The sequence below is a fragment of the Fringilla coelebs genome, assembly GCF_963513975.1.
Source record: "Fringilla coelebs genome assembly, chromosome: 3".
In the NCBI taxonomy this organism is placed as follows: Eukaryota; Metazoa; Chordata; class Aves; order Passeriformes; family Fringillidae; genus Fringilla; species Fringilla coelebs.
Window position 1 is genome coordinate 88,889,286 of NC_140030.1, and position 25,097 is coordinate 88,914,382.

The 25,097-nt window shown below is 41.1% G+C and overlaps 1 protein-coding gene across 2 annotated transcripts in view; it reads right to left on the reverse strand.

Annotated features, from left to right (window-relative positions):
• The window catches only part of PPM1B (protein phosphatase, Mg2+/Mn2+ dependent 1B), a 61,414-nt gene extending 37,375 nt beyond the window's left edge, over nucleotides 1–24,039 (reverse strand). For both annotated transcript variants that reach the window (XM_084202804.1, XM_084202803.1), the window contains exon 1: nucleotides 23,858–24,039. The gene's annotated coding sequence lies outside the window, so the exon portion shown is untranslated. The remainder of the gene's footprint in view (nucleotides 1–23,857) is intronic.
• Nucleotides 24,040–25,097: the final 1,058 nt, after the last annotated feature.

Consider the following 25,097-nt stretch of genomic DNA (forward strand, 5'->3'; position numbering starts at 1 on the left):
CTCTGAAAAAGTATTCTCAATCATTGTATTGAACTACAAGGCAAAAGTCCTCCCCAGAAGGTAAAAAAGCTTCATTAAAAACTTGGTTCCACATCAAGAAACTTCAGGGAGTAAAATGAAACACACCTGATGCAAATTCATAAAGTTGTGTAAAACAGCTCTTCTTCAACACACAAGGTTTTAGGGCACAGACACAAAACAGATGGCCAGGACACAGCTCCCTCCATCCACTGTCTCCCACCTTCAGAACACCACCCCAGCCAGGAGCATTACAAGGTGCTTGCACCAAGTGCTCAGGAGCCTCAGTGCTTCTGTGGCCAGTGGCCTTTAGAAGTGGCAAACTCACAAAAGCAGCCCTGGAAGATGAGCATTCTGCTTTTCAGAAACAAGAGCCTTGAGCCCTCCCAGATTCTACTCTACAGAGGATGTAAGAGCATTCCTTAGACCGGGATGACTTTAAGCCAGAAGGCTTACAATACAGCAGATTCCAAAATAGATATTTTGGGCTAAGAGCATTTTACCTCAGAGTATGATTGCATTTATATAAGTTCTATGTACACTACCTCACTTCTCAGCAGTGAGGAATACAGTATTCAGTGTCTCAAAACACAAAAGCATCTCAAGATAGAGCCTCCACCACTGAATATGGTACAACAAAGAAGGGACACTACTTCTACCTAATTTGCACAGTAGTGACTCTTACTCTTCAAGTAAGCTGCATGGGTTGTTTCCTCTCAGTATGAAAAGACATTTAGATTCATGATACAGCTTTGGGATAACAAACCATTATATCCAGCTCCTAACAATTTGAATGCCAAAAATGCTCACAATACACAGATGTAAATGTCTTGTCCAGATTCCTCATCATAAATTACAACACAAGAATAAAGCTGAATGCTTCCTATTAAAGGCTTAACAAAATTACAAGATGTATTAAACATTTTATTTGAGCTACTTAATGCTTCGTACTATGTAAACGTGCAATATTTTAGTAGGACCAAGTTAGTTCAGTAAACTTTTTGCTACTAAGACACCTGCACACTACAGTAGGATAGTTTTTAATTGATAAAAACTTAAATATTCCCGGGCTAATAAAGCTTGGAATTTGACCATGTTTACAGCATTTTCTTCAGAAGGTAAGACCAAACAGACAAAGCCATCATAAGTAATTCACTGCTAAAGAACTAAACTCACTAATCGAAAATAAGATCATTAAGAAAAAGAAATAACGCAGTGCAGAGAAATTTGAAGAACCCTTTCATGTTATTTTACAGAGTGTAGGCACCAAATGCTGGTTTTCCTGATGATTAAAGACATACTTAATAATGCTGGTTGCAAAGCACTACTGTTCCTCAAGCTGAATCCTAATGTTTGAAACAAACAAAGCCACTACAACACCCAGTCCTTTGAAAGTTTCCAAACTCTGGCCAGAGAAGTACCAGAAAAAAACTGTCTTTATTCTGCCTCACAACCAGCTAGACCTGGACTCTGACCTTTCATTGATAATCAAATCACAGCTGCTTTAAAATAAGCAAACAAACAAATCAACTCATTGACTGAGCATCAACAGAAAGAGCTATAATCTGATGTGCCCTGATCCACCCTATGAGAGCACAATACCACCACTGGCAATATTGTCCCCCAGACTGTAAACTGGGTCCCACACACGGGAAGATTTTGCAGAAGTAAGAGAGAGAAGGAGGGGGAAAGAAAAGGGCAGCAGTCAATGCCACAGGTTAGCTAGTAAACTGCAACCTACCAAGGACATATTTCCAACATACAGTAAACCTAATGTAACATCCCTTTCTTTAAAGAGGCATTCACTGGGATACTTGACTTTTTGGGCAAAGTGAGAGCACAGGGGAATGCACTAGTGCTAATTCATGCAGCAGTTCTTCCTTATTTTACCTATATGACAAAGCCAAAACTAAACAAGGAGTTATTTTCTGCTTCTTACTTGATAAAATGCACAACTTCCATCCTACAGAGAGAGTTGTTCATTCATTGTAACAAAAGATTCTCTCTACATTTGCTAAGTGGCTCTTCATTCTATACAGAACCAAGACTGAACAAAGTCTTGATTTGTGATTCTATTGTGAATCAACCAAGACTGAACAAAGTCTTGATTTGAGGATTTGCAGGTGTGGGGATTTTTGGTGAATTCTTCTTCCCCCTTTTCAAACATGGAAGCTGCACTAAAACATTCACATTAATCAGTTAAAGTAAGGATAACTAAATAAAGTTCAAAACTAAGAACTCTATGAAGCAATATAGTGCCTTATCCTTTCTGAAGCACTTAATATTATATGATGGTTTTGAAAAATCTGCGAAAGTATCTTTCCACTATGTTTTAAAAGTAAAACCCAGAACTCCCTGAAAAGCTAAATGCCTTGAAATAAATTTGCTTGGGGTTCCAGTCAAAGTTGAGTTAAGCAAGTTGAAGTTTGCAGTTAAAAGCTCTATAGCCAATTAAAAATTTAAACTATTAAATGATGAATTTCCAACAAGAGTACGCTGTTAGACCAGTATTTCCCACTCACCTAAAAGCCTGAAAATACCATCAGCTTAGCATTCTAATTAGGTCCATATTTTTAAACATCACCTCACAAATGATGGACAAATTACAGCATCAGAAAACTGCTTTTTGATACATCTTATGAAAGATATTCTGAACCTTCACCCTGTAGACCTGTCTTTAATACATATTTGCACTTTTGTAATTCATAAATTCTCAGTGACTCACCTTCAGTAAATTCACCTTATGGCTGTGTGGGTATCTTGGCAGCAATGGTAGCTTAAGTGATATTTGCCCTCAGCAGCCTGTTCCTGTTCCATGCTCTGTGGCTGAGCAGACATACAGACAGCTATGCTGGTACATGTGAATGCCTGAAGCAGAGGCTGCTCATCTGGCTGATGAGGAAATCAAACTTTGTTGAATTATACAAGCAGAAGATGAAGGAAGACCAAAAGCCAGCCTTACAGGAATTCAGAATGTGCATGTGCAATCTGCATTTGCCTACTGGGACATCCCTGGCAAGCACTTACTTCTCTGTTCTTCTGTAACAGATCAGAGTTATGCTCAGCACAAGTCAAGCAGAGAAATGTGGAATCATCTCTTCAACAGTTATGCTGGGCAGCTTTGCAAACAGCCAGCTTTAGGAAGAGAGGAGGCTGAAGAGCGCAGCCATCTAACGTGCTTTAATAAAAACACAAGACACTTTCATTTTCACTTATTTGATCTTTAGCTGAACTAAGAAGGAAGTACCTTCAACTGTTAAAATATATTCCATGTGTATGTTAGTTTTCTTCAAAAAAAAAAAAACCCTCAACTGAAAAAACAAAGCATTGTAAACAGAGCACTTTCTCTGAACAAACACGTTCATTGGGGCTGCTAGGACTTTCTAGAGAAAAGCTTGCAAAAGTTTCTAACCAGCTTTTATCTTACCTTACACAATAGCTGTAGTGGAAGTTAAGCTCTAGACACATCTTCCACCTTCCACAGCAATCCAGGAGTCACAGACTCAGAAAGGTGTGTTTGTATTCTGTATGGGTTTGTGGTTTTCCTTGATGCAAAGGGCAGAGTCTACAGTCATTCATCTCCCTGATGGGAACTCAAAATTCCAGCTCAGACACACTGAAGTGATATGCATGGGCCACCTAAGATCATACTTACTCTTACTGCAGTGCCTATCATTTAAACACATTCTTACACTGCTTCTCCATGAGGCAAATTTAATATCACATAACTAACTAGTATACCTGGGTAGCAGTACCAAATGTGTCAGTTCGAAAATATCTGCCATTTGTTGTCTTTGTTAACATCTGGCCTTCAAACTGATGTTTGAACAACTACTGGTAGATTACTTAGATTTTGTAAATGCCCACAAAACGAGCCTGAGCAGTGGTCAGATGCTCTGAGAAAGAATCCACCACACCTGTCACCTAATAATATCATAATTCATAATAATTTTTCTGAAGTCCTCTGGGACAAAACAGCATGTCCCTAAACCACACCTCATTTGACAGTCTCATCCATTCTATCTACCATAGCCCTATTAATGAGCATCCAGAGTCTGTCATTCCTTTGCTTAGAAAAAGTATTAGTAAACTATAATATTATTCAAGCTCAGAAGAAATCTTGAAAATAAAAACCCTCTGCTGATTATGCAATACAAAAAGCTTAGCCCTTTCTAGTTAAGCCATTCAAAGAAGGCATCTTAAGCATAAAACTATAAAAAACTCCTGCAGCAATACTGTCAGCAAAATCAGAGAAAGCAACACAGTTCAGATCAGTTAATTCAGTAGCAAGTACATGCTTTTGGATAATAAAGTCCATTGTTATAAACCTCATTGCACTGCAGGATACAGAGTTAAGAAAACTGACAGAACTGAATAATTTCATTACCAAGACAAGGTAACTGAGCTACAAAATTTTAAGATGCTTTAGCTGTAGGTTACAGTCCAAGTCTGACAGTTTTCAAAAGATTAATATTCTTCTGAGTGTCTCTTATAAAATGTTCAGAAGAAGAAAGAACAGATTATTTACAGATGGCTACCTTGACAAATTCCTCTATGACTGCACTTAGTGATTTTTAAGCCAGAGTCCTCAAAAATTAAAATTTATCTGGGTAGCTTTAGGATAACTTTACCCTAGCTCCTACTGGATACCAATGCATTTAGAACAGGTCAGCTTTTGAATCAAGTCTGCTACTATCATTGAAGGCAATTAGGAATTTTTTATCCTCAATACTGTATCTTAAATTTCTGCTGTTTCTGACACTAAAAATAAAAAACAAACAAACAAACAAAAACCCCAACAACAACAACAAAAAAAAACACCACAAAAAAACCTTAAACCTGGTTTATACATGTATTTCTGCACAGATCCTGTATTTAGGACTAATATCTCACAAAGGATTCTCAAAGGCACAACAACATCACATTTTGTCTATTAGGGGAATGAAGCCATTGCAATACACGCATGCCAACTAATAGTTGTAAGATAGGGAAAAACATGATAACACAATTTTAAGTACAACCACGAGTATATCCAAACTTTAGAAGGAATTTAAACTCCACAAAGTGGGGTGAAAAACAAAAAGTATCAAAATAACAGTACTTCAGTTAGGACTAGGTACAAAAAATACAGCAAGAATTCACTAATGCTGGTATGTTTGACAATGACAGAAATCAAGAAGTATCAAATTTAAAAGTCATAGTAAGACTGGGGTTTTAATGCTTTATATATGATACCAATAACCAGAGGAAGGACTTCCCCTCTCTTGAATCAGGCTCCTCTTCAATTTTTAATGTAAGTCTTCAGATATAAATGCAGTAAGACTGAACCATCACAGCAGATTAAAAAAAAAAAAAAAAAACAACTTGGCCACTACTGATGTGCAGACAGTTACAGAAGGCATAAATTCTCTGCCACACTACTTAGACACTTGGATCTATTTGTAGCTTTTTTTAGCCATGTTATCACTTGCTAAATTTATATACATCAGGAGTTAAATTAAATGCAAAAAAGGTCATTCAACACCACAACAAAATCACCAGCAAGTTGAAATTGGCAACATAAGAAAACCAGTAGTACGAGCTGCCAAATATTAAGAGTTACGATGCTATAGGCAGTTTAATGTTTACTGCAAAGCATGCAACTTGGAAAGAGAGAATTCAGGCATCTGTTATGTCAACTCACAGCCTACACACACAGTCTTTCAAAAGAAGTAATTTAAGTAATACAGGAACTGAAGGCTCCAAATAGGAATTGCTAAAACACATAGTTATTATTATATCTCAATTACAGTTTTAGAACATTCTTTCCCTTTGTCTCTTCCAGATTAAGATGCTTCTAATTACTAGCAAAGTTACTTCAGTAACAACACTTTATTACTATTAACAGAATCAGCACGTAGAAATGTAAAGGCTATTCAAATTTTTAAGAGGGTCCATTTGTTTAGAAAGTAATTTCCTTATTGCTAACAGAGATTTATCACCTTCCTAAATCAGCCTGATTTGATTCATTTCAGATAAGGCATATCTCAAAGCATTTTTAAGGCAGTTATAACCAGTGTGGAATAGAAGCAGCTGATACTACACAATATATAATTATGTACTCCCATACTGTAAGAGAATCAATATACCTGTAGTCAAATGATATTCAATCCATAATATGGTATGGAAAGTCATGTTTCAGAACACAGATGATTTGTCCCGACTATTTCAGAAATAGTCTGGACAAGTCATCCTTTTACAGGATGCTCAACTTCTCCATCAGGCTAGAGAAACTTTTTAAGAAGAAGTCTAGTTAAAAGACTTACTATCTCTAGGAACTGCAGAGTGAAGCAAACTTCCATTACCTCTTTTTTCTGGCAGCAGACTCCAATATTCTTGCCTGGACACATGGAATCTTTTTCAGGTGTCTACATTGAGGCTATCTGAACGGTTTCACTTGTCATCTACACAAGAGTACTTGGCAAGAAGCAGCCACTTGGCAACTTGTAAGCATAAAAACACAAAGTTTTTATGTCCAATTCATTCTGCAACTTCAGTTCTACAGTAAGTCAGACTCACTTTTAATTAATAGTTTAAGTTCTCAATTTGCAATATATATTTCAATGCTGAAGTTTCAGATATCTCTATTGAATAAAAACTGTTTTAATTTTGCCACTGTACCAGTATCACAATACGCGCTGAACTACACCTGCAAAAATTCAAAGAAGAATTCTGTCAGTAAGAATGTTAAAACTAACATATAAGCAGATCATGTCAATTTTCAAGAAATCAATTATTAGAGAAGGTGCTTAAGGGCAGGACAGGCAGTCAGTGCCATAATGATAGACATGACAGCCAAAATGATTCCAGGAAAGTTAGCATGTTAATAATTCAACATTCACTTTATGCTACTCATCATTTCAGACATCAGCTGCAGGCAAATTTGGATAACACAGATTAAGACACCATCTTCAGTTCTACCAAAGGTTACTACTGCTCCTATACACTGCCGGCTGCAAGATATGCCCTTGCTGGACTGAATAGTGATGGAAACATCTTAGCACAAAGATACACTTAAAAAAACACATGAATTGTAGCAAGGGGGCAAACACCATATTCTGGAATCCCATTTATATGACAACTTGTCAAGACATTTTAAAATTATTTCTATATTCCAAAGCTCACGTATCAGCCTTACCACTTTACTACTATAAAGCTTAACCTGCATGTATTCTATACTAGCGTAACAAACTATCTGGATCAAACTAGGAATCCATAAAATAATCATGGCACACAAAGGAATACTCTTAAATATTCCGGCATTTGCAGAATAACAACTGAAAGAATCAGATGAATTTAGCCGTTTAAAAGAAAAGCAGACAATTAGCTTGGGGATTACACAAATAATTCAGTAAAACCTACTACATAAAAAGCAGACCCCCAGCCACAAAAACTCAGAAATAGGTATGTGAATAGAAGACTGCTGATCTGAGCTTTCAAACAGATGCTGAATGCAGCATAACAAGTGCCAATTTCAGTAGGTTTCCACGCCTCTGAAAATGAAGAGCTGGCATTAGGCAGCCAGCTGCCTATATAAAGTGCTACTTACAGATAAGTCCCCAAAACATCTCCCACATCCTTCTCAGTGCCTCCAACATCACTTCTATGACTTGAGACTATGGCCTTGCATTCTCTCTTCTATGCAAATACCTGCTCTGTAAAGCAATAGCTATGTGCTCCTCAAATCTTCAAAGAGTGGTTTGGGTTGGAAATGACATTAAGGGAAATCGTGTTCTGTAGGGGGATACAATATAAGAAATTAAAGGTAGTACAGAAAGCAATCTTACCCCTAAGGAGTTGAGCTGAGCCAATTATTTGAGATTAGGGACAGGCCTGATTTTAACAGGCCTCAGCTGTAGCAAATAAGAAGAAGAGTGTTATAAAAGCGTGGATTGGTTAGTTGAGGGGGAACTGGAGTCAGTTGGCTACTGCGAGAAGGAAGAATCAGTGCTTAGAGGAGCTGCCTAGGAGACACATCAAGTAGGTATGAAAGTCTAGCAATATGGAACCTTTGCAATATAATAACAACAGTGTTCCAACCCACCTGCCACAAGCAGGGACACCTCCTACAGAACCAGGTTGCTCAAAGCTCCATCCAGCCTGGCCTTGGACACTGCAAGGGACAGGACATGCACAATTTCTCTGGGCACCTGGTTCCAGTGCCTCACTATCCTCACAGTAAGAATTTCTTCCTAATACTCAATCTAAACCTACTCTCTTGCAGTTTAAAGCTATTATCCCTCGTCTAAAGTCCCACTCCAGTTTTCTTGTAGGCACCCTTTAGGACTGGAAGGTTACTCTAAGGTCTCAACAGAGCCTTCTCTTCCTCAGCCTGAACAACCTCAACTCTATCAGCTTTTCCACACAGGACAGGTGCTCCAGCCCTCTAATCAGCTTCACAGCCCCATATATATATATGTGTGTGTGTGTATATATATACATAAATGTTTATATATATACACCCCACTTTTCCATGGGAGTGGCATGGCACTGAAACAACAAACATTATTAACATTTTGTTAAACTATGCATGTAAGCTGAAGGCAATGGCATCATTGCTGGACAGTGCTAATGACTCCTACTACTTGATTGTGCTCTAACTTGCAGCAAGGTGACAACAGTGTAGGTGCTTGAAGCTATGGCTTTATTAAAAGAAATGCATCTGCCATTTCCTCCAAAATGCAGCAAACCTGCCCTATTTCCTGATATTTTGAAAGAGACTGAAATATTACTCAAAAGTGTGTTCACTCTCTGCATTCACAGAAAATTTCAATAACAAACTCAGCACGGGACCACAAAGTAAACAAGAGTTACTAAGACACTACCAATTTAGTACAACATTCCATATCATGCAACTTAAGTCTAGCAGTTTTATAATTAGCAACACCTATACGACTCAAAAGACAAAAGGAGCAATAAACATTAGCTACAAGTAGCAACCTACTTGACTATTTTAGTTAAGGAACACAGACACAGCTAGCTTATATACCTCTGATTACTAGTGCATTTCAACAGAAATATGCAGAAGTATTTAACAGCTAGCAAAGTTAGTGATAACATTCCGCAGGAATAGTATAGTATGCAGGCCAAGAACTCAGAAACAGTACAATTTTGCCAAGTCTCAGTTTTCATGCTTTGTGTCATCTCATCATGGACAATTTCCAAAGTCTTACCTTCAATGCAGTACAAAAATAAAATTTCTTCCAGATCTTTGTCTTTCTGATTAAGATTCATTTTAGAGACTCACCCTTGTATATTGGAGTGAATAAAGCAAAAGAGTCTGTGAGTCTGGAAGTAGTAAGATGGAAGAATTGACCAACTTCTCTCCTAGTTCACCACAATATTCAATAAAATCTCTAACTCAAACACTTAACAGCTGTAACAGCTAAACTGAAACTAATAAACTCTGTGAACCTCTGGAAGAGGCCAAGCTAGACAAGAAGTTCCTACTCATCCATGGCAATGCTGTCAAACATCAAGTGACTGCTTTTCACTCGTTAAGGATGAACAGATGAAGTGATCCAAGATACCAACCATTTGATGGCCATTACTTCCCAAAAAACTTTCAATATGTACCACCTTTACAAATGTCATGTAAGCAAATCCATTTCCAAGCCAGGAATATGTAAACCCTACACAGGGGAAGTTACATACGACCACGTGTGTGTATGCACGTTTCAGTGTGGAGAGAACAGAGAAGTCTGGCATACTAGTGCAATTGTTTACAGTAATACATCCACATCCTAGATGCAAAGGAAAAGAAATACTAAAAGCTGAGATTCTGACTTAATGCACAGAAACCATGACAAAGAAGTCTATTACTGGCCACTACAGGTTTCTTCAAAAACACAAGCAGAAACACACCTGAGCTGTCTTGGTTACAAGAAAGAAACAAAGTTGCATTTCCCGAAAACCCACCACACCTTCACAGATCAGAATACTGTTTCTGAAGCAAGAATCTGCCTCAAGCACTGGCTGTTCTGGAGACTGTCTACATCTAGCGTCCAAGATGACAGTTCACTTCCCTCTTTATCCAGGCTTGTGAAAAGAAAGTAGTCTCAGAAAAGCTGAGATTCAGTTTCACGACCCAGCATCCACCCCTCCCTTCCCAGTAACTTCAAATGCTCTACAAATCGCTTTGTTTTACCTCAAGGTTCAGAATACCAAAGGCAAGTGAGAGACAAGACATATTGATAACTATAATGTTATAAAACTTCATTTTTTACACTAAAAAAGAGTATTTTTCCTTTCTTAGATTAAATGTTTACTCAATGAACGTACCTTGCTTACTCCAAGGTCGCTCAATAGGCAGATTCTATTTAATTACTGCTTAATACCAAAAAAAAGTCAACAAAAAGTGATTATGTTAAGCTATTTTATTTAGTGGCCAGTAGACCCTTGAGGAGCTCTACTTGTAACTGCTGTTCAGAAAGAGCATGAACCATTGACTAGCCACCCTTTAAAATTACTCCTCAACCAGTTTTTATTTGTCTAGTCATCCTCCCATTGGGACTGTAAATAGGAGTATGCTGAGAGACACCAAAACATCTTGCTAAGGTCAAAAAAAAAAAATCTCTAAAGCTCTATCCTCAGCTGAAGACCTATAAATTTGACAGAAGGCAGTCCGGTCAGTCAAGTCAGTCAGGGGTCAAGCTTGACCCCTGGCAAAGTCAAGCAGACTGAAAATAGTTACTTTTTTCAAAAATGTTTTTCTACATATTTATATAAACTACTTATTGATAGTGCTATCCAAATAAAGCAGTATTTAACATTTTTATTAAGTGAAATGGAAAGCTTTCTTTATTATATAACATTGCAAGGATGCCTGAAACAGTGAACAGGAATCATCCCTATGCTTCAACAATTTGCAGAATTCAAATGTTCCAAATCCTATATACAAGAACGCTACGCACTAAAAAAAAAAAAAAAAAAAAAAACCCACCAACAAAAACAACCAACCCAGGTCTCAACATGTGAAACACAGACATCAAACAATTCAGTTTCTGGCTAGTTTTCAAGGTATCTGGCTGCAAGACAGTAAACAGCAGAGGTTATAAAAGGGAAAACTTGGTCCTTGTAACAGTATGTAAAGTTTATTATAGAAACGGATGGCTGAGAAAGAGAAGAGAAAGAAGTGGAAAAAAACAGCAAATGACCAAGAAAACTCAATCATGTTTCATTATGAACATTGTAAAGAATTTCTAGAATTCAGATTGCTTCCATCTTTTCAGACAGCTTGAATTTCTTCCCAACCTTATTGCAAGAGACCTCCAAAACTGAACGAATACAGAAACTCCTGGACACAGAATCAGTCAGTGCCTGACAAACAACTGCAAACTCTATTCTTTACTAGTGATGACATTACTCATGTTTCACCCAAAATAGTTCAGTCCCTCTGCAGTTCATCAAAACCTAGGCTTGAAACAGGCAGTGGGTAAGATATTCTAACCGCACATTAAGTGATGACAAACACCACAGTGGATGAGCTGAGGCAGTCCTCCTACCCCTGAGGAAATCTGCAAATGTGACAAAAAAGCACAGAAAAACAGCTTGACTTGCTCAGAAACTTTCTGACAAACTCCTTACCATGACCTTTGCTATGCAAAGTTTTGGCTTCTGCTGCTTTCTCATGTACCTACAGATATTCTTGTCAGCAAGTGCTGGTATTTAATTAAACTGGAATGACTACTATGAAGGGAGTCACATAAACATCTGTTGCAGGCTATGCATTTGGGGAAAATCCAAAAGAGGGGATGGACCTTTTTAATTTAGTTATAATAGATGTTTTAATGTCAACATTTAAGTCCATGCTCTTTTACTTTAGCACTGCAACACGACTGGTGACACTGCTAACACTGTCACAGTAATGCGACTTCTCTACGGTCTTCATCAGCAGTAACATTCCAATACAGAACTTCCATTCACAAGATAGGTCATCAGGCATCAAAACCACCAGTGCCAAGAACCAGTGTCTGTAACTACACAAGAACCTCATCTGAAACACCTCAGAATGGAGTCTTACAGTAAGTGAGGCTATGCTGAACTGGTAACTGCTGTAAGCCCACCTCCTGTCATGGGTAGTTTCAAACCCAGCCTTGGCCAGTAGTTGCTCTCACATCCTCATGCAGCAAGCTGATTCAAGAAGATAAACTAGAAAAAAATTCATCTCAGCAATATGAACCAACATATATGCACGTTACCCGAGATGAGACACAGCCAACTATCAACATGAGAAGGAAGAGGATCCTGCACATGGTCAGAAGCAGAAAACTGCAGAAATACAACAGCACTAACATACTTAGGTAACTATACAAGAACTTCTTCCTTAATGAAAGTCAGGATTATGAGTCGGTTCCAGAAGCAAATGCCTGAGTGTGTGCAAAAGCCTAGCAAAATCTCTTTTCTGTACTGTATAAACGCTGAAAAGTGGTGAAAAAACCAAATTATTCTAAGGACCTTTCACCTATAAAAAGAGGAATACCAGATACTCACAAACTGGGCAGCAAAAATCTCTTTGGGTAGAGGGTACAAACTTCCCATAATGGGAGACAAAACCAAAGCTCCATTATGTACAGTAAGTGACTCAGCTTCCGAGAAGGCGCTTCAACCAGCTACAAAAACGTAACAGCAGTGCCTGGCTGACAAAGAAGTTGATGTATCTAGTGCCCAGCACTCTCACCAAGGTAACATAAAATTTCATGACTAGAAACCAACACAGAAGAAGCTAAGCTTCAACTGAACTACATGCCAGCTACATGAACTCTCCTGTCTATAGAATTTTGAAGACACTAGCTTTTGGCAGTTGGACCTAATAAGCTTTATTGCTTTTTTTCTCTCTTAATGTAAAAATTAATCTGGGGTCGTATCAGCTCACTCTTACTTTCCTTCTCTGAACAAAGCAGTTCAAAGTACATCTTCTCAGTCATCCAAAAACCTTAAAAGAATTTTTGCTTCTTCAGCAACAGTGACGCAAGTCTAGCAATTCCATGACACCTTAAATCCCTAAAGCACTAAGTTTTCCACTAACTGAAGAAATTCTTACACAACTCAGGGCCAATAAACCCAATAGCCTGCACAGTTCAGGAAAAAGCACTCTAGACTAAATCTTCTCTCATTACCCCCAAGTCCTTCTCAAGAGTAGATTCAACAGGAGAAAATGATACCAAAGAAACCAAACACAAACAAAAATAAGAACAGAGAAAGAAGACTAATAGCAAATCCTCATCTCATGCAACAATGTCAGTGGTGAATTTTTATTTGTTGGGTTTCACTCATGCCAGTATCAAAAAGTCAGGATACCGCTGAAAGGCAAGCAGAGGTAGTGGCAGGCAGCAGAACTTGGTAATAAAAGGCAGTGCAGTGTATGTGCTGATAAAAATCTTTAAAATGAGGTACAGACAAACGAACAAAAAACAGATCCCCATGACGAGAGCAAGAAGGAATACTTCTCGATGAATTGTGTTCTGCCTACTCAAGTATTTTCTGGATTAGCTGAAGTTATCAGTGAATTTATGCAATAAGTTCTTCAGAAAGCATTGCAGTTTTCTTCCATACTAAGAACACTACTCTTCATGTCCTCTCCTCACTTACTACAGTTTCTCCCTTGCAGTAACAGCATCAGACTTCAACTCAGGGAAAGGAGAGGATAAACACTAACTGGAAAAAAAACAACTTGAACAAATGAACTGTGGCAGAAGAAAGGCTGCTCACAGGTAGACCTGGTTCACCACTTATTGTACTAATAGCAGCTTAAGATGCCAACTACTAAAAAGAAAATAAATAGAAAGAAAAGAAACAATGGAGTTTCCAACACAGTGTTCTAGGACCGTTACTTGACTTTTGGAAAAGGTTTTAAGCACAAATCTGAAAACTCATGACAGATCTAAGCTGTCACATGTGCTTTGCATGCAAGAGCTTGTTTTAATCAGTGCTTCAATAAGCAAACAAACAAGACCTTTGGAAGAAGGAACAATAGGGAGAGACCTATTAACAAGTTTTCCACATCAGCTTCCTGTTCTTTGTCAAACTCGACAACATAATCAGGTTTCAAGTCTCAACAAACCTTAAGACACCTTTCCAAAAAATTAGTTACTTCAGTTAATGACATTGCTGCCCCAAGTTTTTTTTTTTATACAAGACATCTGAATTTGCTAAACCTGAACAAAACAGAACAGCGAAAAAAGATGAATTACAACAGTAACTGAGCCCTACATTCCCTCTATACATATGCAGAAATAAAAAAAACTTCAGACTGAAAATAGTGTGGTTGTTAAATAAATCTGTGAATAAATGGTATTTTTCAAGGAACTGTTTTTTTCCAAAGATGAATTAATAAAGTACAATTGCAGAGTACCTTCCATAGTGACATTTTTCTAACCATGTTAAATTCTGTTTCCTGCCATTGGCAACAGCAGCACATAAGCTAATTTCAAGAATCCTGAACTATACTGGAATTGTATTTCTTCCCCTCTGACTCCAGAAGGACAGCACTTCATGTTTCACTTCACCTTAAAAATAATGAGAAACTGTTTCAACTCTTCGTAACCTTATCCCCTTCCCTCCAAAAGTCAGATATGCTAAGTTGAGAGCATTCCTTTTTTTCTTTAAATTAAAATAATACTGTAACAGTAGCCAAAATCACAAAATAAGCTGTTTTGTTTAACAACAGCCACAATACTTGAATTCATTAAATATTTTAGAGAAGTTCTCTGGCCTAGAAATCCTTCTGTTTGGTATGTTCTAGTTAAGAAATTGAGATGTCATCCAATTTGATTTAATGTTACAAACTAGCTATCGATCTTCAACAACTCAGCCTCCATTATTTTCACATTCAAATACTGTAAAAAGACATAATAGTACAGACATGGTTCAGCATAAGACAAACCAAAGGCCAAACAACAGCAAAACAAATTTATTGTTTACTATGATATAAAAGCAGGATTTGAAACATTGTTGACTCGACAGCTGAGTTCCACCTATCCTTTCCTTCCACATCACAAGCTTAATTAATTTTTCAATTTTAAAACATAGGAAAATGCTAAACTATCACTTCTACCACTTATAGAAAAACAGATGACCTCTTAAGGCCTGACTGCAGAGGAGACTATTTGACTCGAGCAGCTATTTGACTCTAGCAAACACTGTAAAACATCTCTTTCCAATGTAATCATCCACAAAAGTGGTATGCTTGTCTTTTCCCTGATCCCACAAATTGCTTGTAAGAGACAGACACACTAAACTGCTTCCAGTTTCTTTACACTGCAAGAAATGCACAGAATCTAAAAGAGGGCTGGTTGGAAAGGCTCACACAAAGCAAACAACTCCTATTATTAATGCATTTTTTTAAACAACTGAATGCTTATGAACTGGAGGTTGTCTTTTGAACAGCAGTTTGAATTGCAGTGCAGTTACTGAGAATTTACAGAACAGGTTTCATACTCCCCTCTTCCTCCCAGCTCTAGCTATTGTTTTCACAACATTGTTTTCATCTTATTTATGTATAAAACATCTATTATTTGAAGTCTTGTGCACAACCTTCTACTTGTTTAGATAACTACTCCTCAGACTAACATAATCTGACACAACCTAGATTTGGATGAGTCCGATAAGTTCATCCATCAGGGTAAGCAATCAGCAAAGAAAAGAGCAGGAAAGACATAATCTCAGAGAAAAGGAAAAGTGAAACAAAAAGCTCTTGCTGTAATATGTCTTCTGGAAAAGTGATAAAGGCACAGAAAACACGACAAGCTAGCACATCCCATCTGAGGAGTCCATTTGATACACGTATAGGCAGTAGTCCCACAATTACTGAATAACACTCATTGAGCGTAAATCCCACCTGTAATTAGACATTGTTAATAACCTCCTTAGAGGCGTCACTCCAGTTCTTACTGACAACACCCAAAGTGAGGCATTTGTGAGCCCCAACAGCCTGTACTGTGCACTGGGGCTCTCTTGAGCTAGACGGAGCTGCTTTACTTTGCAAGATGAGAGACTGAACACTACCTGAGGGAGTCAATGGACTACCTCTGCTAGGTCTGAATTCAAGTTCTACAGCAGCTGAAATAAAAAAAGAACTTCATGTTTCCTTTGAACACGAACACTCAAAAAAAAAAACCCTACCCTTTTAGTAAAAAGTCATCTACAAGCAATTTTTATCAAATGTTCAAGAGAACCAAGCTTCATGTCAGACAGGAGAAACCAGTGCCTGCAACTAGTACCATATCTGAAGAGAGGTCTTATGCACAAGCTGGTATGCAGAGTACCTTTTGACCAGGATAAGATTCTCCTGCTGGGAACCAGAACAAGTAGTACAGACACATTTTACTACTATACTAGGTAAAGAGAGCAGGAGAAGAAAGGACACAGAAAAAACCCTGAGTAATATCTGTGCTACATTCCCCTTTCATGCCTTTACAGCTCTCTGAAGACAGTGATTTGAGGATAGACCCACTTCAACAGAAGCAAAAGGAACCATTTCTTCAGCTTTATACACTGAAGACAGAACTCTCAAAACAGCCCACAGTACCACATGTTTCAGTACAGTACTTCTCATCTGAAAAGTTTCAAAGCACATGACAGTTTCAGCAGTTTTTCAAGGTCACAAGGGCAATCACAAACACCAGTCCCTGCCCCCTCCAACTGCTAATCCACCACTGTCTAAATCCAGTCTAGCTGTACTCCAGAGACTTACGCAATGTGAAAACCCTCATTCACTTCTCTCCTAGACTCATGGTCCAAAACTACTGTATGTAGCACCATATATACTGCTGCAATATACAAAGGCAACTTTACACCTGTTGATATTTATTTGGATGTGGTTTAACAAGCATGTTTAATACTCTGAAGAGTTTTATCTAACTCATGAAGAAAAGATTTTTAGCATCCCTTAAGAAGCTGCCATGAAGAACACAATTTCCTACTTCTAGATATGTTCCCCGAAATGTTGAGGGGAATGTACTTTTAACTCTTTCTGAAGAAACGTCAAACGTTATTTTTTAAAAAAACACACAACCAACCACACACACAAACAGTAAAACAAGAAATAACATTAGTGGAAAATAAAAGAAAACCCCAGCAAGCCAAGCTACAGTGTGTGTTGTCTGTGTCCCCACAGTTTCATTGAAACACAACTCAGAAGTTTACACAAGGGTAAATATTTCACAAATAATCAGGTCCTATGAGTTTTGTGGAAATAAATAGACACATCAAGGAGAGAGCCAAAGTAGTGCCCCTTGAGGACAAGTGCAGCAGAAGCTCAGCTGTGTTACCAAAAGCATCATCCCATACAGGACAAACATATGTGCCCCAAACAAATGAGAATACTTACAGAACTCACAGTACCCTAAGCCCAACCACAAGACACAAAGCCACAGGAAGTTAGGCTTCATAACTCGCTGCTCGCACAGATAGTTTCATTCTTGATTAACTGAAGTAAAACCATGAAACTACTCTCCAGAATTTGTTGCAGTTTCAACACCAGTCTTTTTCACACAAAATTTCAAAATTAGGGACAATAATTTGGGAACAGATATTTAGTTACCAGTCACAATAAACAAGCAATCCTTAGAGAGCAGCAGGACAATTTCTGCAGGCCTGGCAACACTTAGGAAGCAGCAGAGGGTAGAACCTACTCCCCCTGCACAGCTCAGCACCCTCTGAGTGCTCTAACATGCTTTTTAGTGGGCACAGCTGTACTGACATGTCGGTTTGAATTAGGAGCACACTTCTGAAGTAAATCTGTCTTCCCGTATTTTAGTTCATATCTCACAGAAGTTTCTGAACAAATGATCTGAACATCTCCAAGACTGACCTACATCAAAACCCTGGGAAAGCTTGGAACATATTCAGTCCACAGAACCAGACTACAATTAGTCTGAAATTAACCCCATGAAGTACACACACTGGGGACATTGAGTCTACCTAACTTACAGCTTCACTCCACAAGCTTCTTCAGCTGCAGCATACTGCTTGCTAATGTAAATATAACCAATGTGGCAGGTACTGCCCATTCATTTATGAGAGCCTCAAGCAGCAGGAAGTAAACCCACAAACTTAAGCTGCCAACATGCACCTTAAAAGCCCTAGAAAGGAGGCCTGCACAGGGTGCTCCTTTTTATGGAGTAATGATAGCAGCAGTGTACCATCACTCATTCACTTTTGTTTCCACCCCTAGTTTCAAAAGCTAGTGGGACACTCTAGAAAAGTTTTCTGAATAAAGAAAAAAATAGCCCACCAAAGATCTACATACTTCATGCATCACCTACAATTAGTGTTTTACAAAACTTTTCAAGTAACATTGAAAAGACAACTCAATCAATGGTTCCACTGGAGGTGGTGATAGGACAGGAAGAGCAGCATGTACTCAATAATGCTGCTTATGACTTGCATATCAGCTTAACCAACAAAGCCACCCAGAACAGAGGGGTTTTTTTTTCTTTTTGAGTAAGCTGACCAACATAATACTCATTATTCCACTTGAATCAAAACACCAGCTCTTTACAAATAGTTCCATCACTGAGATGTTCTCTCCTGTTACCAATTTTTCTTTTTCTATAAAATTTTAAATAGAAGATCATGAGTTTCAAACATATACTTGCCTTTAGCAGGATCAACAAGCTGGTGAGAACAGACTAAAGCAGTACTGCATGAAAAACTTCCAATAACATGCTACCTCCTCTGCTCAACAAATCCTTATCATCTTACTTCATTGTCTCCTTGATAAAAACAATTAATTCATATGCTAACAATGCAGAGCCATGTTTGGTCTACATTCAGTAAAGGTCAAGTTCCTATAGTGGGGTGCAGACACAAAAGTAGGATTATTGAAGATGACATTTTCTGTTAACACACTAATCCCATGAAAACTGAAAGAACTAATGACACTTTCCTTTGTGATTTAACTGGAAGTTTGTGGTTCTTGACATGTCATTACCATACTCACTAAAAAGCCATTTTAAATTCTCCAGCAGCCCAGAGTGAAACATCCTTAAGCTATGTTTTTCTGATCTGTTTCATGCTAACTCTTGTGAAAACAGACTTAAGCACCTAGTTGTACTATTTGTTTGAAAGAAAACTCAATGAATAAAGTTATTTCCCATCAAAGATGAAGAGACTCTAGTAACATAGTGACATAAAATGACACACTGAAGTAACGTTAACTACTGGTGCACAGGGAAACTAATGGTGCACAGGGAAAAAAAGAATTGTGGATAACATTTTCACAGCAGAACAAAAATACCTGGGCCTGGAATATCTGGAAGAATTTCCACCAAAATTATAAGAAACGCTGCTGTCTGCTGAGACATTGAATTTTCCCTTCTGCCATCATTCTCTACATTAAACCATTTCTGTGCTTTCCCTCCCAACACAGGGTTTTCCAAGAGCCAGAAGACTAATTTAACCTACACTCACTGGCAACCCTTATGTTTCAACATGCCAATGATGACTCAAGAAACTGAGATGAGCTGAACTGCTCATGTCTAGAAACTAGAGATGAGCTACCTCAGCTCAATAATTTCTTACCATCTCATGAAGATTTTCAGACCAGTTTTCTTCTGGAGTGACACTCAAATTCTTCCAAATATTTATCGGACTTTATCATACGATACAAATACAAATTTGTACAAGGCTTGAGGGAATTATAAGCAGTTTGAACAAAGTTTCCCACACTAGACATCTGTCTAAGGTTGAAAAACATCTAAACAACTAAGGAGTCTGCAAACTTGTCTGTTAAGTAAAAGCAGTACTGACAATCTTTCTGGAAGCTCTGCATCCTTGTTCTTACATTGGGGATCATCTTTCAATTTCTCCTTTCTCAGCTTCTCTAGTCAGAGGTCATTCTATTTGGGTAGCTTGTTTTTTATTAAGAAGCTGCAATTACTGGTTCAGATTTTGACATTAAATTCCCCGAACATTTTATGTATACCTGATACGCTGGAGGTTGGGGCTAAACCTGACTCCTGTAAGATGCATAAAACATTTATGCTGCATTCACACTGCTAACAGACAGAAAGAAGTCACAATTCACACCCTGTACAGCTGCAAGTCAAATCATGAAGACCATCAAGCATAAACTAAAGCATAAACTCAAGTTATAAAAAAGTAATACATAGGGAAGGAACCAAGACAGCAAAAGTTTTGATTTCAACTGTTTTCCAAAGAAATTACTACTGCCCTCCTCCAATTTATTGAGAAGAACAATACTCAGATTGAATCACTTCAGTGGCTAAAAGGCCCAAGATCTGAAGAATGCTTCTTTTTTACAGGGCAGGGAAGTGCAGCACTGAATTCAGAGAGATCAGTGGACAAGTGACAAGAACTAAAAAAAACAAATCCCAAACAAAATAGAGCATATTTGATTAAGGTAGTGGGCAGAAAGAATCAATACTAGGAAGAAAAACAAACATCCATGGAGACAAAGATATGCATGGCCTGTCACAGTAAACATTCTCCACAGTCGAAACAGAGTCTGGAGCTTGGATTCTTTCACCAAGGCTTTCCCATTCCCTTGGAAGAGACCATGCTTGTAAAAACCAATGGTTAGCTAATAATCTTTCAGTGTTGACTGGAAAAGAACAGCCATTTCCCGCTTCCTAAGCTACAGTAGTAAACCTATATGGCAGATTTAAACATTCCTACTGGACTGAAGATGCAAGGCACTACTAAATGATCAATTTTCATTTTCAATGGGTTTTTTTTTTTAAAGAAACAAAAAAAAAACCCAAAACAAAAAACAACCCAAGACCAAACCAAGCAACAGAAACCACACTGACAAGCCAAGCCCACCCCTGCCCTGCTGAAGACTGTGGCAGCATTCAGCAAGGTGTGCTGCAGCCTGCTCCATTTAAGGAGGACATTCAATACTCACTGAACACTGCTCTGTGCACATCCCCATCCCTTGCTGCAGTCCAAATAAGCCCTGCTCCAATGAGTAATACAAATACTTCATAAACACAGATTTTTACATCCACTACTAAGAGCAGATTTTAGTGCCTTTCCCTTTTGTAATATGAAAGCAACACATTAATGTAAGAAATACTCTCTACTCTCCATTGGACCCCTGAGAGCAGTAGTTTTGGACAGTGAGCACGAGAAACGATTGTTCAACACACACATTTCACAGGCTTGAATTTCAATTGTAATAGTTTTTTATTTCTTGAGACAAGTTTACTAAGTCAGAAGCGCACATAAGTGATTATCATTGCAAAGGTTTAAGAGAGCAATGCATACCAGAGACAAGAGAACTGGATTGTCCAGGATAACTACAAGACTATTCATTTCTTTCTCTTGTTCCCTACATCACTAACTGATCACCTCATGGCTACCAGTATAAAAGAAAAATGGGTTCTCAGCACCCTCTATGCAACCCTCTCCATACTACATTAATTACATTTCCCTCATCCTGCTGTTGTGTGCCTTAATTAAATCACTGCCCTATGTAAGAGCCTCCTGTAAAGATCTGCAGAACAACAGATGAGGGCCTAGGCAAATAAATAGAACATACTACCCCAAACTTCAGAACATGGGGATACACACGTAATTAGTCCTCGTTTCCAACTGATCCAAGCAGCTTTCCGTTCTAAATGGATCGTCTCTTCACAAATCTCTGACCCTCAAGTGCTGATGCACTCTCTCAAACACAAGTCCAGTACAGAAGATTTTATATATTCTGGATATGCAAGCTCACAGTTAAGTGTTAAGGTATAGAAAATGCATAAATACATATAATGGATGTACTGGAGCCCGAGCCCACACATACACACGGGAGCTTGTCTACACCACATTAAGTGCTTTTAGTTAGCTGCTGACTTGTCAACATCATGATGAGTGCTAGTTTCAGCAAAAGTTTACCTTTAAAGTTAATGGTCAATTTATCCAGTGAAACAAACAGAACAAAATAAACAAACAAAAAAAGCACTTTACCAGAAACCCCTTGACTGTCCTGTAACCTCCTTTAATCCAGTAATATTCATAACAGTACTAAATTGCCTCATCATCTTTATTCACTTTTTTCATTTTCACCTGGTGTCATAACTATAAAACACTTCTCTCCATATATGAGCAGCAAAGAATCCCTACAGCCTCCAACCTGTACAGGACCCTGGAGCCAGTTCATCATCCCTCCCCCACACCATTTCAACTTTTCACAGCCTCAGCCAAAAACGCCTGCCTCCTCTCTCTATACACAGACTAACTAACTCAGCAATACGAAAACTCCAGTTTCCCTTTTGCACAAATACCATTCCCCTGATACACACATGTATACATATCCTAACATAATCTTCACCCTGTGTACAAATTCATCCTTCCCCCCGTTTTCAACCATACCCAAACCGTACCCACCCAAGCCCCCTCACTTTCCTAGAGTCCACAGTCATCCTTGAAAATTTACCTACAAGAAGACAGCATTGATGACCTAATAGACAGAAATTTAGAGTGCCTGATGCCTGTCAAAAACATACATAACTACAGTTCTACAGCACACACAGACTTTTCTCCAAAAAGTACTATCATGATCCCAACACCGGGCATTTGCTACATTTTTTCCCATTTGTATTCCATGAACCAAACAACAAATATCCAGCCTTTCCATTTCATTACAGATAAAACATCAACTCACACTTCCTCTCAAGTTTCCAGGACACAGACCATGTTGTTTTCTGCTCTAGTCCATCTCCACACACCAGACAGAGAACTCTCCGAGCTGGTGACAGCCGGGCATCTCCCTCAGCTCCCAGTGCGAGCAGCAGACAAACCAAAGCACAGCAGCAGGAACACGCATGACTTGCTGTCCACATACCAGCTCATATTACACACGAAGGTCTCACACATTAAGTCTAACCACAGTGGCCACGAAACAAAACAAGTCCAGAACCTTGTAGCAACCTGTTACCACTGTGCCTGTAACTTGTACACAGGCTTCCCCACCACCCAAAGCCTCCCTCCTCCATAGCCTTTACACGCCTGCCAACTTACCACCTTATTTCTCACAACACACAGAAGCCTGTTTACCTATTACTCCTAAATTCACAGGCCTTCCTGTACCACTACTCCCAAACACGTGTGGTTTCACCCACCACCTGCATCCCCACGGTATTAACACATCCCTCAACCTACCGCAGCACACAAAACGAGACAGGTACAGATGCTGCCTCCAACTAAATTCATCAAAATGACGCCCTCCTTCCGAGAGAGGTATTATTGTAAATTATAGTAAAAGTATATCCACCGGGTTCGCAGAGCTCCAAACTACGAGTAAGAACTGCCTTCAACTCCTTTCGCCTAAAGGCTCCCAGGCACTGCCCATCTGCCTGTGATTTCATCCCCAGCTCGTCACGAGCACCCAGGCCTCACGGCAGTTTTTCCCCCGACACCGGGGCCGTGCCCGCCGCTCGCCCCCTGCCCCCCCCCCCCAGCCCGGCCCGTCGGTAACACGGGCCCGGCCCGGCGCTCCCCAGGGCCCGGCCAATGCACGTGCGCGAGCCCGGCCCGCCGGCCGCCCCCCGGCCCGGCTCCGGCCGCAGCCACCGGCACACGCCGGACCCCTCCGGCGCCTTCCCCGGTGCCACCCACGCGAGGCCGGGCCTGCCGCTTCCCGGCCCCAGGGCCGTGCGGGGCCTGGGCCGTGTCAGCGCGGCCCCGGCCCTCTTCTCCCGCGGCGGGAGGAAGGCGGCGGCCGGGCCTCGCGGCGCCCGCTCGCTCTCCGGGGGCGCACCCGCCGCACGCCGCGTTCGCTGCCTCCCCCGGCGCCGCAGCCCCGGCCCCGGCCCGCCCGCTCAGCCCCGGCCGCCTTCTCTACCTGTGTGCCCCGCGTCCCCCGGCGCCCGGCGGCGCTGCGGGGCCCGGCGCGGGTGCGGGCGGTGCTGGCTCGGGCTCAGGTGCGCGCCACCCTGCGCTGGCCGCCGCCGGCCGCCGCCGCCGCCCGGTCGCGCACTCGGAGCGCCGCCAGCAGCGCGGACATGTTGGAGCCGCCGTTCCCCCGCCCGCGTCACCGCGCTCGGGAGAGCTGGGCGGGGCTAGGCTCAGCCCGCCCGCCCCCTCCCGCCGCCCATTGGCCGCCGGCCCCGTCGGCACAGCCCTTCATTGCTGCTATTGGTAGATGCGTTCGCCGCTCACACCCAGGCCCCGCCCAAAAGCTTTTCTCTGATTGGGTCTCCCCCGACTGCTTTGGTAACTATTGGCTGCGGCTCTCGTCAGTCAAGACGAAGCGCACGGACTCCGTCTTTCTCCGCACTTTTTTTTTTTCCGGCCTCGCAGCCTCGGGCAGGACTGACGGAAGCGGCTGTCAGCGAGCGCCCTCGCCCCTCCCAGCCTCCCTCCCGCCTCCACATCCCCTCCCTCCCGGCGGCGCGGTTTGCCTGCAGGCCATTGGCTCCCAGCGCCGCCACTCCCGCAGCCTCTCTCGCCCCGGCCGCCGCTTCGCCAAGGGGGCGTGAACCGACCCGCGGGTGCCTTTTCTTGATTGGCCCCTGCTCCTGCCAATCAAGCGCGGCCGGCGGGGCAGCGGAGCGCGGTCCGGCCCGCGCGCCGAGCCGCTCCGCACGGCGATTGGTCGCCGCGCGGGCGAGAGACGCGCGACCTCCCCCGTGCCCCACGGGGGGCAGTGGGGAGTACCCGTATGTGCGCGCGATTACATCACCACCAGCCAATCAGGGCGCGCGGGGGGCAGGTGTCCCGCCCGAGGGGGGCGGGGTCTGGTGCCCCAGGCGGGACCCGCTGCACCTCGCACGGCCCGGGGCGCCGGAGCTGGGGCCGCCGCCGGCTGCGGGCGGGCATGTCGGGGCTGCTGCTGTTACCGCACCAAAGAGCGAGGCTGGAGGTGTCTCGGTCCTCTGCGTTCCCATCTGCCCGCGGGACTCGAGTGCCGTGTCCCGGCTCACGGGATAGAGGGGCCGCGGCCCCGCTCGGGTGCCCGAATGAGGCGTGTCGGGGTCGCCCTTGGTACCCCACCGAGCCCTGCTGACATCGGGGCCGCCTGAACAGTAGAATCACTGAATCACAGAATCGATCAGGTTGGAAAAGCCTCCTGAGGTCATCGA